The sequence below is a fragment of the Lampetra fluviatilis genome, chromosome 51, assembly GCF_964198595.1.
Source record: "Lampetra fluviatilis chromosome 51, kcLamFluv1.1, whole genome shotgun sequence".
NCBI classification, from domain to species: Eukaryota; Metazoa; Chordata; class Hyperoartia; order Petromyzontiformes; family Petromyzontidae; genus Lampetra; species Lampetra fluviatilis.
Genome location: NC_136325.1, coordinates 8243253 through 8256878, shown reverse-complemented (window position 1 = coordinate 8256878; position 13626 = coordinate 8243253). Strand labels below are relative to the sequence as shown.

The following is a 13626-nucleotide window of genomic DNA, read 5'->3' as shown; positions in this document are numbered from 1 at the left end:
GAGGCCCTGAAGAAGGCTGCCGTCTCTTGTGTAGACCAATCACTTTTATTAAAAACAACGCAGATTTTATCAGAGTATATGCTTGTTACCGGAGCATATTTTGTTTGAACGTTCACCGCAAGTACGTGTGGTTAACGCAGACGCGATCCCGCGCAAAAGGTTTCAGCTTGGTGTTTGAACACCTCCTGTTTCATTGCCGCGAAGGGTATAAAACACAATTCGTATTTGTCATACTTTCACCTGCTTATTGAACGGCGCGTTAGGGCCGCGTGACGTCACGCACCCGGGCTCAGCCAATGAGCGTGCGCGGCCTCGTCCTCCTCCTGCACCTCCTCCTGCACCTCCTCCTGCACCTCCTCCTGCACCTCCTCCTGCACCTCCTCCTGCACCTCCTCCTGCACCTCCTCCTCCTGCACCTCCTCCTGCACCTCCTCCTGCACCTCCTCCTGCACCTCCTCCTCCTGCACCTCCTCCTGCACCTCCTCCTGCACCTCCTCCTCCTGCACCTCCTCCTGCACCTCCTCCTGCACCTCCTCCTGCACCTCCTCCTCCTGCACCTCCTCCTGCACCTCCTCCTGCACCTCCTCCTGCACCTCCTCCTCCTGCACCTCCTCCTGCACCTCCTCCTGCACCTCCTCCTACACCTCCTCCTGCACCTCCTCCTACACCTCCTCCTACACCTCCTCCTGCACCTCCTCCTACACCTCCTCCTGCACATAATCCTGCACCTCCTCCTCCTACACCTCCTCCTGCACCTCCTCTTACATCTCCTCCTCCTGCACCTCCTCCTACACCTCCTCCTGCACCTCCTCCTGCACCTCCTCCTCCTGCACATCCTCTTCTGATTGGCTGATTTTTGACACTCGTGACGACCGAACGCTCAGCGAGGGCGGCTCCCTCCTCAGCTGAACGCCAGCCGCATCCTCCTGCTGCTGCTGTTGTTGCTGTTATTGTTGTTGTTGCTGTTGTTGTTGTTGTTGCTGTTGTTGTTATTGTTGTTGTTGTTATTGTTGTTGTTGTTGCTGTTGTTATTGTTGTTGTTGTTATTGTTGCTGTTTTTGTTGTTATTGTTGTTATTGTTGCTGTTGTTATTGTTGTTGTTATTGTTGTTGTTATAGTTGTTTTTGTTGTTGTTGTTATTGTTGTTGTTGTTATTGTTGTTGCTGTTGTTGTTGCTGTTGTTATTGTTGTTATTGTTGTTGTTATTGTTGTTGCTGTTGTTGTTATTGTGTTGTTATTGTTGTTGCTGTTGTTGTTGCTGTTGTTATTGTTGTTGTGACGATGCGCTCTGGGCTGCCAATGGGGGGGTGGTTTAAACAGAGAAGCGCTCTGGCCATTGATCGCAGGCCCCTCCCCCGCCGTCCCCCTGGAGACTCGGGGCATCACTATCATCAGCATCATCACCATCATCAGCATCACCACCATCATCATCATAATCAGCATCACCACTATCATCAGCATCATCAGCATCACCACCATCATCAGCATCATCAGCATCATCACCATCACCACCATCACCACCATCATCACCATCATCAGCATCATCATCACCATCATCAGCTTCATCACCATCATCACCATCATCAGCATCACCACCATCAGCATCATCATCACCATCATCACCATCATCAGCATCACCACCATCACCACCATCATCAGCATCATCACCATCATCACCATCATCAGCATCATCAGCATCATCATCACCATCATCACCATCATCACCATCATCAGCATCATCACCATGATTATTGTTGTTTTTTATGGATGCTGCATTATTTTACTCGGCGCAATATCGCGATTTCTGTCATCATTACTCTAACCTGAAATGTTCATGTTTCTCAGGGAAACTGTTGTGCCATTTCCGTTTTTATGCCTTTTTGCAATACGTTCTTTCACCAACATCCTCACTTTTGTTCAATATTAAAAATATAATTTCGTGATATATTCTACATTATGTGCTTTGTAGCCGTGTTTTGTCTCAATGACCTATTTATTTTAAATTTCTCTCTTTCTGGCGACACCGTATCTTGCCTACGATTTTCCACGGCGCTTTTATCAAAGCGCTTCACGCACAATTATAAATGGTACATTAGTAATCGGCTGATGGTGCAAAGGGGATGATGGACTTGGAGTGTTGGGGAGGGCAAGGAAGGGCGATGATAGGGGAAGGGAGGGGCTGGCGAGGTTCACGACACGTCGTGTTTGCCAGGGGACCATGCGCTTGTCGATGAAACCCGATGCAAGGGCTTCTTAGCTCACAAGGCTACTTCAAAATAAACTGGACCGATGAAAGAGACGCCGCACGACAGGGATTGCGTTGTGCTTGACGGCTGCCACCCTCCACCCTCCCCTCCAGTGCTGTGATTGGCTGCGAGTCTCTTCCACTCGGACGCAATCGAGCGCAGAGAGAACTGCCTGGGGTTGGAACGGTGGTGCAGCGGTTAGCGCACTAGACTCCGAGCCCCCAGTGATCTGAGGGTGAGTCGAACGTTTGACTTACGATCCGTAGCTCACCGGCGTTGATTCAAGCCAGTCTGACTCTCTGCTGATGAGACAACGGGAAGTCGAAACCGCTCCAGAGTTCGCTTGATTTGAAATCGATGCTATTGAAATTTCGCGCTCCCAGAATGCCGTGCGTCGCGTTGATGACCGTAGCTGGACACTAAAGTGAGATATTTTTACGATTTTTATTTTAGCAGGTAAGGCCCCACTGAGCCATGTCGACATTTTTCAGAAGCGACCTGGCCTATAAATGATAGCTCAAAGAAGTGGCTTATCATGGCGTGGACATTTATAGCAGCCAATGCTCTAAAACACACGTTGATTCTAAAATGTGGAGGTAAAAAACTGGGGGAGAAAAATCCACGCGACCACGGGGACAACACGAAAACTCTAAATACACAGCAGCAGGCGTCAGGGTCGGGATCGAACCCAAGACCTCCTGCATACCAGGCGAGGTAGTTAACATCTCCTAGCCACCGTGATGATGTGAGAGAGAGAGAGAGAGACACGCAAACTCCAAATATGCAGCAGCAGGCGTCAGGGTCGGGATCGAATCCACGACCTCCTTCATACCAGGCGAGGTTGTTAACATCTCGCCAGCGTGATGATGATGAGAGAGAGAGACACGCAAACTCCAAATATACAGCAGCAGGCGTCAGGGTCGGGATCGAACCCACGACCTCCTGTACACCAGGCGAGGTAGTTAGCATCTCGCAAGCGTGATGATGAGAGAGACACGCAAACTACAAATATACAGCAGCAGGCGTCAGGGTCCGGGATCGAACCCACGACCTCCTGTACACCTGGCGAGGTAGTTGACATCTCAACACGGGGTGAGAGATAGACACGCAAACTCCAAATATACAGCAGGTGTCAGGGTCAGGATCGAACCCACGACCTCCTGTACACCAGGCGAGGTAGTTGACATCTCGAACTGATCGAGGCGCGTGCGTTCCTCTGAGACACGCGTGGCTTATCGATTTCTTGCGTTGCTTAGTTTTTTTTTGTATCTTTTGAGAGCGATCATGCTGACTTTACATTTCCATTACCGCAGGGTGACATCCACCAACCGACTCGATTGGATTCCAACAGTTTTCTTAATCAGCGGCAGAATTTACTGGAGGGGGGATGGGTGGAGGGGCGGGGCGGGGTCGTTCGGGGGACAAACGGGGGAATGATTCAGGGCGGAAGACGAGGCCGCAGTGGTCAGGACCACTATTCGAATATGCTCAAAATGTTCCCCCCAATATATTGTGATTAGAATTTTGTTTTTTGCTATGCTATGTAAATAAAAAAAAAACAATTTGATAAACATTGAAGACGGAAGCTTGTGTTGCCTCCGAAACGTCGTGTTTTTTTAATTTTAATTTTACTTTTATTAATTTTATTTTTTACCTACGCGACTTCACCAAAAAAACCTCAGAGTATGAATCCTTACAGTCACGAAAGCTTCAAATCTAGAATTAATACTCTCTTTGCGAGCTTTGTTAATGGTACCACTTGGCACGCACATTTCAGTTTCAGTTTAATTTATTAAGTAGAGCCCCGTGAGCCATGCTGCTCTTGAATCGGGTGCAACCGCATCAAACAAAAACATGAACAAAGGACATCTTAAGACTACGCGCAGCAGAAAAATCCAGGAAAAACCGGCAAAGTCTTCCAGACAAAGCACCGCATATCAATACTGTGTGCAAAAATCCCAGTGGGATGCAAGTCAAACAATAACACCCATAAGACAATTTAGATTATAGTTATCAGTCTAACTCTGTACTACAACAAACAAAAATGGCTAAACCAAAACGTTTTCGAAATCACCAAAATAAAGCTATAAAAACAATGGAACAGTGATCATGGGAACTGTGATTCAACACAACAGATGCTCAACATACCGCACATACACACAGCCACACACCACGGGGGCTCCAATCCAGACTAGGCGGCATTTCTCCCTGGATTGTGTATGCTCTCCACACCGCCCAGCCCGTTCCGCATGGGTTTCCTCCCGGGTTCCCTGGTTAAATCCCATAGCCAAGACAAACAACAAAACCCACACAATGTAGCTGGCGGTGGTTTTTTGCGCCGTGCTATAAACTCGGCAGCCGGGGTACGATTCGCGCTAAAGACCAGCGGAGAGTATCTGAACCGGTCCCAGGTCCTCCCCGAATGAGTACCTGGTGCGACGTGTAAGCATCACCACTCGGGAGATAAAAGCCACCCACCACCACGTGTGCCGTGCAGGCCTTCGTAGGTGCTCGCTAACAGTTTGTTCAGGCCACACGGGGGGATCTTTGTCTTTGTTATCATCATTCATATGGCTGCCACGAGGAAGGACCGTTGCCTGAAACGTCAACTATTCAAGATATATATATTTTGCACAGTTAGTTCTTTTGGTAAAGCCACGTAGGTAAAAAATGAAATTAAAATTAATAAAAAATAAAATAATTATAAAAATCACATTTTTATTTTATTAATTTAAATTAAATTTTTTACCTACGTGACTTTACCGAAAGAACTAAGAGTATGAATCCTTGCAGTCACGAAAGCTTCAAATCTAGAATTATTGTGCACAGGTGGTGCATTTGCCAGTCATCTCAGTCGTAGCACCAACGAGATCCTTCGACACATCACGTGGCCTCAAGGTGCACCTAGCCTGGCACAAGCGCCGTGATGAAGTCACCGCCACATCGTTGCGAACAGGGGGTGTTGTTGTTGTCTGTGCATGGCAGTCACCGGTTCGACCGTTAGAGCATTGCGTTCCTAACCTGCTCACCTGAATCCTGATTTGAAGCTTTCGTGACTGCAGGAATCCATACTCTTTGTTTCATTCGGTAAGTCACGTAGGTAGAAATAAAACAAAATAAATCATAGCAACACACGCCATCATCGCAGCACGATGTCTGCTGCCTTGTGGCAGCAAAACATCGTGCTGCAAGCAGCAGACATCGCTCACCTGAGCTTGATTTCCTAGCCGCGGCTAACTGTCGGTCACAAATATCTGAATCGGTTCTGGGCCGCCCGTAGGTAAACTTAGCCTTAAAAGGGCAGCTGGGGTGGTGGTGCATAAACATTGGCACGGGGGAGACAAAGACGGCTTAGGGGTGTGGCGCTGGCCACATCACGGCGTATGCAACTGAAACGCCACAAAGCCACCGCGTGACCTGCAACGCATGGAATTGCCTCCCCTGAGCACATTGTCGGCGAGATCACCGATTCTGGTCTCTGCAGGCCTTCAAATGGCGAGCAGCACGTGGGGGCGTCTCCTAATTATATTCTTGTGTTTTTTCGGTAAAGTCACGTAGGTAAAAAATTCAAATTAATAAAAGTAAAATAAAAAATAAAATAAAAATCACGACGTTTCGGAGGCAACACAAGCCTCCGTCTTCAGGTGGCTTGTCTCGTTGTCTGTTAAAAACTCTAACAGATGGGTGGAATTCCTCCCCGTAGAGGGTAATAATTCTAGATTTGAAGCTTTCGTGACTGCAAGGATTCATATTCTTAGGTTTTTTCGGTAAAGTCACGTAGGTAAAAAATTAAAATTTAAAATAATAAAAGTAAAATAATGTCACCGCACGCCTCGTAGGGACCGAGTCTTTGAGTCGCAGTGAACCAAATTATTACGCCGATTCGATGTACTCATGTCTGATGCGGCTGTTGTTCACAATTGCACCGAATGAAAAAAATCAAAAGTTGAATATATGGCGACATTCACACGAGGACTCACAGCGCTTTACAACACGATCCCAGCAAAAGCCCTTGACATGAAAACAGAGAGGAAAACAACACCCCCTTGCATGGACAGATACGCAAGAGAAGATACTTGTGATTTTCAGACGAGCCCTCAAAACCTCGACTGACGGAGCGTCTCTAACGGACTGGGGCAAGGCTGGGGGGCCTTCGGGAGAAGGCTCATGAATCGAGATTCATTGTTGCACTGTACTGCTCTCCCACGTCTACGCTCCCACCCCCCTTTCGTCTAACAGCACCGCTGGCAAGCGAAGTGAAATGTATCGTCACGCAACTCCCACGATGGTCCGTGTGGAGCTCCTCTGGGCTCATCTCTGGCTTGCCACGTGTTCTGCTGCCCACCCAAAACCGAACATCGTTTATACTCAGTACCGCGCTGCAGCCTCCTGCAATGAAGTTTAACGCAACACCACCGGTGGCAGATCTCGATCCAAGATCAATTCCTGCAACCCGCCCAAACACAGACGCCAATTCCCGGACAGGTGACAATGCTGGTCGGTGGATGAGTGGCTGAATGATTGAGTGGGTCGATGGGTGAGCGTGAGCGAGCGGGTGGGTTTGACGGGTGGATGAGTTGCTGAGTGGCTTGGCAATTGAATGAGTGAGCGAAGGAACGAGGCCCTCGCAAAGCGGTGGATTTACAAAGATGGCTGTGCGTGCGCAGAGGCCGGAGGTTCGTAAGTCAGGGCCAGGTGGGGACGGGTGAAGGGCGTTCTTGTTCTCACCTATCTCCGAAGCCTCTTCCACGTCTTGCTGGTGCTGGCGGCTGTTGAGGAGGTCACGATCACAGTGGTGGTGGTGGCGGTGGTGGCAGTGGTGGCAGCAGCAGCGGTCGAAGCGAGCGGTGGTATCGGAGGTTTTGGCTGTCGCGGTTTGCGACCCCCCTTCTCGGTATCTCCTCGGCGCGACAAGCTCCCCCACTGCGCGCCCTCGGCTCGCGGAACGAGGTCGTAGCGCCTAGGGCGTGCCGCCCTCTGGACCCCCCCGCGAGAGCGTGGCACACGTGGTGGGGGGGGGGAGTCTTGGCAAGGGGGGAAACGTGGAGAGGGCCCCCTTGGGAGCTCCACGGCGAGCCACCTCACTGCTCCCATTCATCCCTCGGAGGCACCTTCCTGCGAGCTGCGGTCACGCGGTGGACCTTTTGTTGTTTATTCCACAACGGCGAACTCCCCAGGTGACTTTTTTCCTTCTTTCTTTCTTTCTGACATCGTTCCTAAGACAGTGGACAAAGACGACGGTCAGAGAGATAGACAGAGACAGAGGGCATTTGGGATGGATTTGATTTCGGAATACATCGCAATGACGCGCACCGTTATCTGCTAGACACGCGTGGATTATTCTCCGGGTCCTCCGGTTTTCCTCCTCCACATTTGAGAATCAACATCACGCGTTTAGAGTATCTGGATGCGAAACATCGCCACGCGAAGAGCCACTTCGTTGAGCTATCATTTGTGATGTCCAGGTCGCTTCTGGACAAAAACTACGTAGCTCAGTTGGCCTTACCTGGTAAAATACGAAACATCACAAATAAAGTAACACGATACGATACTAAAACACGTATCACAGTTGGACACACACATATATATTGGACACGTTAGATACACGTTGGACACACCATGTTGGATACACGTTGGACACACCATGTTGGACACACGTTCGACACACGTGTTGGTCACATGTTGGACACACACATTGGACACATGTTGGACACACACGTTAGACACACGTGTATAGGCTATGCATGGGGCGGTGACGCAGCCAAAAGGTAGCGTGCACGTCGCTTGCCGCTTATAGAACACCCTGGTCATCACCGATATGGCGCGGGCCAAACCCAGACCATAGAAAAGATCCGTTCCGTCTACTTCACAGTGGGCCATGAAGGTCACGTGATCGCTTGGCAAACGAGCGGAAGGCTGGGCCGTGCCGGCGTCACGGTCCATCTTGAACCATCTCACCGACATCTAATTGCATATTCTTGGTCCTTTCGGTGAAGTCACGTAGAAGGGAAACAATAAAAGAATAAAAATTAAACATAATCAAATGCATTAGAACGCTGTCTTCCCGACAGCTCTGTTCTTCACCTGAGGACGGCTGCTTACGTTGTGGCCGAAACGTCGTGAGAATTGTAATATGTTTTATTTTTTATTATATTAGTGTTTCCCTTCTACGTGACTTTACCGAAAGAACCAAGAATATGAATCCATGCAGTTACGAAAGCTTTAAATCAAAATCTAATTGCATTTCTATATCTACAGAGCACCGCCGCTCACGGCACGCGATGACGACTGCTGCTCGTGATGGTGACTGCTTGCTGCGCGGATGAACACTGCGGTTAAGCAAATCACAGCAACGGCAGCCACGCACGCATGAGCATCGCGACCATACAAACCCACCCATACAAACCCACCCATATAAACCCACCCATACAAACCCACCCATATAACCCCACCCATATTACCTCACCCATATAACCCCCCCCATATAAACCCACCCATACAAACCCACCCATATAACCCCACCCATATTACCTCACCCATATAACCCCACCCCTATAAACCCACCCATACAAACCCACCCATATAACCCCACCCATATAACCCCCCCCCATACAAACCCACCCATATAACCCCACCCATACAAACCCACCCATACAAACCCACCCATACAAACCCATCCATATAACCCCACCCATACAAACCCACCCATACAAACCCACCCATACAAACCCACCCATATAACCCCCCCCATACAAACCCACCCATATAACCCCCCCCATACAAACCCACCCATATAACCCCACCCATACAAACCCACCCATACAAACCCACCCATACAAACCCATCCATATAACCCCACCCATACAAACCCACCCATACAAACCCACCCATACAAACCCACCCATATAACCCCCCCCATACAAACCCACCCATATAACCCCACCCATACAAACCCATCCATATAACCCCCCCCCCCCATACAAACCCACCCATACAAACCCACCCATATAGCCCCACCCATACAAACCCACCCATATAGCCCCACCCATACAAACCCACCCATATAAACCCACCCATATAGCCCCACCCATACAAACCCCCCCATATAACCCCACCCATATAACCCCACCCATATAAACCCACCCATAAAACCCCACCCATATAAACCCACCCATATAGCCCCACCCATACAAACCCACCCATATAACTCCACCCATATAACCCCACCCATACAAACCCCCCCATATAAACCCACCCATATAACCCTACCCATATAACCCCACCCATATAAACCCACCCATATAACCCCACCCATACAAACCCTCCCCATATAAACCCACCCATATAACCCCCCACCCATATAACCCCACCCATATAAACCCACCCATATAACCCCACCCATACAAACCCCCCCATATAAACCCACCCATATAAACCCACCCATATAACCCCCCACCCATATAACCCCACCCATATAACCCCACCCATATAACCCCACCCATATAACCCCCTGCATATAAACCCACCCATATAAACCCACCCATATAACCCCACCCATATAACCCCACCCATATAAACCCACCCATATAAACCCACCCATATAACCCCACCCATATAACCCCACCCATATAAACCCACCCATATAAACCCACCCATATAACCCCACCCATATAAACCCACCCATATAACCCCACCCATATAACCCCACCCATATAAACCCACCCATATAAACCCACCCATATAACCCCACCCATATAACCCCACCCATATAAACCCACCCATATAACCCCACCCATATAACCCACCCATATAACCCCACCCATACAAACCCCCCCATATAACCCCACCCATATAACCCCACCCATATAAACCCACCCATATAACCCCCCACCCATATAACTCCCTGCATATAAACCCACTCATGTAAACCCACAAGAAGACTGGGGACGGCCACCGCGAGGAGACGGAGTGATGAGATCATCTTCAGGTGGCCGGGGCGGATTGTTGCGTCGCAAGATCGTAAGATTAGTGGCCGCTTTGGGGGAGGCCTTCATCAATCATCATCCAGCAGTGGATTGACCATGGCTGACCTTGCGCGCTAGAGATTGATGTTTCGGAACCACCCCCCCACCATCAAGGTGACTAAGCAGTGTCAGAAACTTCCCAAGGGGGGCAAGGGGTAGGGTGGGGGGTGAGGGGTTGGGGGCAGGGGGTAGAACGGGGGCTGGACGAATGGATGGGGGGGGGGGGGTCCGAAATATACATCTTTCAAAACAGGGCCCTACATTAACGAACAATAAAAACAACATTTCAAAGTTATTTTCTCCACTGAATATCAACAAAACTACAATTTCCGGGGGCATCAAAGTCGGGGGGGGGGGTGGGGGGGGGGCATCCCGGGGAGTGAGTTGGTGCCGAGTGGGTGACCTCACCGACCCGACAAGGGACACGAGGAGGAGCTGGAGGAGGAGTTGGAGGAGGTGGAGGGGACATCCTTTTTGCGAGTCACATGACCAGCACGTGGTTCGTACGCGGACGATGTGGGGGGGGGTAGAGTGGGTAGGGAAGGAGGAGGGGGGAGGGTCACCGACAAAGAGAAGCTCTTTGTTAAGGGGCAGGGCCACTCGGAGCGGAGACCCCCAAACAGCGAGAAGAGCTTTGCATTAATGAAGACGACGAGAGCTCCAAGGGGAAGAAAGGCGCCGTTGAGGGCTTCGCTTACTCTGCTGGAATCCAAGGCGCTTGGGAGCGCCGCGTGGGGCACCCCGAGTAGGGGGTAGCGGGGGGGGGGGGTAGCGACGCCGTTTCTGCGAGCAGGAGGAGGAGGAGGAGAAGAAGGAGGAGAAGGAGCAGCAGAGAGGGGAGGGGGTAGAGAGAGAGAGGGGGGGGGGGTAAAGAGAGGGGGGTAGAGAGAGGGGGGGGGGTAGAGAGAGGGGGGGGGGGGGGGGTAGAGAGAGAGGGGGGGGGGTAGAGAGAGATGGGGGGTAGAGAGAGAGGGGGGGTAAGAAGAAGCAAAGAGCGAGAGAGAGAGCGAGAGAGTGAGCGAGAGAGAATTGCGTGTCATCCTTGCGCAGGGGCCATGCTAATCTTCTCTGCATCGTTCCAATTTTAGTATATGTACTGCCGGAGCAAGTACAGAGAGAGTGAGCGAGAGAGTGAGCGAGAGAGTGAGCGAGAGAGTGAGCGAGAGAGTGAACGAGAGAGTGAGCGAGAGAGTGAGCGAGAGAGTGAGCGAGGGAGTGAGCGAGAGAGTGAGCGAAAGAGTGAGCGAGAGAGTGAGCGAGAGAGTGAGCGAGAGAGTGACCGAGAGAGTGACCGAGAGAGTGACCGAGAGAGAGAGAGCGAGAGAGTGACCGAGAGAGTGAGCGAGAGAGTGAGCGAGAGAGTGACCGAGAGAGTGAGCGAGAGAGTGAGCGAGGGAGTGAGCGAGAGAGTGACCGAGAGAGTGAGCGAGAGAGTGAGCGAGAGAGTGAGCGAGAGAGTGACCGAGAGTGTGAGCGAGAGAGTGAGCGAGAGAGTGAGCGAGGAAGTGAGCGAGAGAGTGAGCGAGAGAGTGAGCGAGAGAGTGAGCGAGAGAGTGAGCGAGAGAGTGAGCGAGAGAGTGAGCGAGAGAGTGAGCGAGGGAGTGAGCGAGAGAGTGAGCGAAAGAGTGAGCGAGAGAGTGACCGAGAGAGTGACCGAGAGAGTGACCGAGAGAGTGACCGAGAGAGTGACCGAGAGAGAGAGAGCGAGAGAGTGACCGAGAGAGTGAGCGAGAGAGTGAGCGAGAGAGTGACCGAGAGAGTGAGCGAGAGAGTGAGCGAGGGAGTGAGCGAGAGAGTGACCGAGAGAGTGAGCGAGAGAGTGAGCGAGAGAGTGAGCGAGAGAGTGACCGAGAGTGTGAGCGAGAGAGTGAGCGAGAGAGTGAGCGAGAGAGTGAGCGAGAGAGTGAGCGAGAGAGTGAGCGAGAGGTGGGGGTTTACATAAAGCAAAGTTATAAAAAAAAATAACGAAATGATGAACGAAGCAAAGTGCCGACTACACGGAGCATCTTCTTGTTTCCACTGATCGTAAAAAAAAGGAGGAAAAGTAGCAGCAGGAGGAGCGGGAGCCCTTTTCACGCGGATACGGAACGGATCGCTGCTCGGTGTGATGGTGATGACGATGACGACGGCAATGATTAATAATACCTACTCCAGGACAATCCTAGCTATTTGAGGAGGGTCCTGTCCTGGTTGCTGGCGGTAGGGGGGCGATTTTGCTGCTGCTGTTGTCTCCGCGAGGAATCACAACAGAGTCACTTGCAGAAAACATTTTGAGCAATGGGATGTTAGTTTACATTTCGATTTAAAGCTTTCGTGACTGCAGGGATTCATCTTCTTGGTTCTTTCGGTAAAGTCACGTAGAAGGGAAATAATAAAATAATAAGAATTAAACAATAAAATAATTCTCACGACGTTTCGGCCACAACGCAAGCAGCCGTCCTCAGGTGAAGAACAGGTCTGTCGGAAAGACAGCATTCAGACAGCATTCAGACGCTGTCTTTCCGACACACCTGTTCTTCACCTGAGGACGGCTGCTTGCGTTGTGGCCGAAACGTCGTGAGAATTATTTTATTATGTTTTATTTTTATTATTTTATTATTTCCCTTCTACGTGACTTTACCGAAAGAACCAAGAAGATGGGATGCTAGTTTGTTTGGTGTAGTCGTCGTCGTTGTTGTTGTCAACACCGCGGTGAGTTTTCTGTACGATGGAGCCCCGAGGAAGGCCACGCAGAACAGGGCGAGATCACACGAACTGCACTCACGAATAAAGGCAAATATCCCCCGTAAAGCCTCAGCTGACTTTTGGGGCAAGGGCTGTTAAGCGAGCAGCACCTATGACGTCTGGCACGGCACACGAGGGGGTGGGTTGGCCAGCACCTCGCCCGGCCGCATTTGTCTCTCGAGTTTACACATCGCACCAGGTACTCAATTTCAGGCTGAGCCGACCTAGGGGAGGTACAGGGCAGGTTCAGAAAATCGTCACCGGTGTTAGTGACCGTGAGCTGGAATCGAACCCGGGTCGCAAGGTTCAAGGCGCAGCGCCCTAACCGCTGCGCCACCGCTCCCCATGTACTCACGCCCTCACTCTCTACAGAACAGGGAGAACATTCGAATTCTACACAGACAGACGCCCGAGTTGAACATCGAACTCAGGCGTTTTTTGCTGTGAGGCGCTAGTGTCACCACTGCGCCACAACCACAACCACCACCATCATCAACAACAACAACCACCGCCCTTCACTACTAAGTGGCGGCGACGTCACCACGGTGCTTGTGCCAGGCCAGGTGCACTTAGAAGTCACGTGAAGTGCCAAAAGTCACGGGTCGACTGAGCTACGCAGGCGGCTGCACCGC

General features: G+C 50.7%; 1 protein-coding gene and 1 non-coding gene across 3 annotated transcripts in view; both read right to left on the bottom strand.

Annotated features, from left to right (window-relative positions):
* The window catches only part of LOC144948800 (uncharacterized), a 184303-nt gene that overhangs the window by 7394 nt on the left and 163283 nt on the right, over positions 1-13626 (bottom strand). The gene's annotated exons all lie outside the window — the stretch shown is intronic.
* Positions 11276-11382, bottom strand: LOC144948971 (U6 spliceosomal RNA). The gene has a single exon (XR_013640227.1). It is a non-coding gene; the product is annotated as a U6 spliceosomal RNA (small nuclear RNA).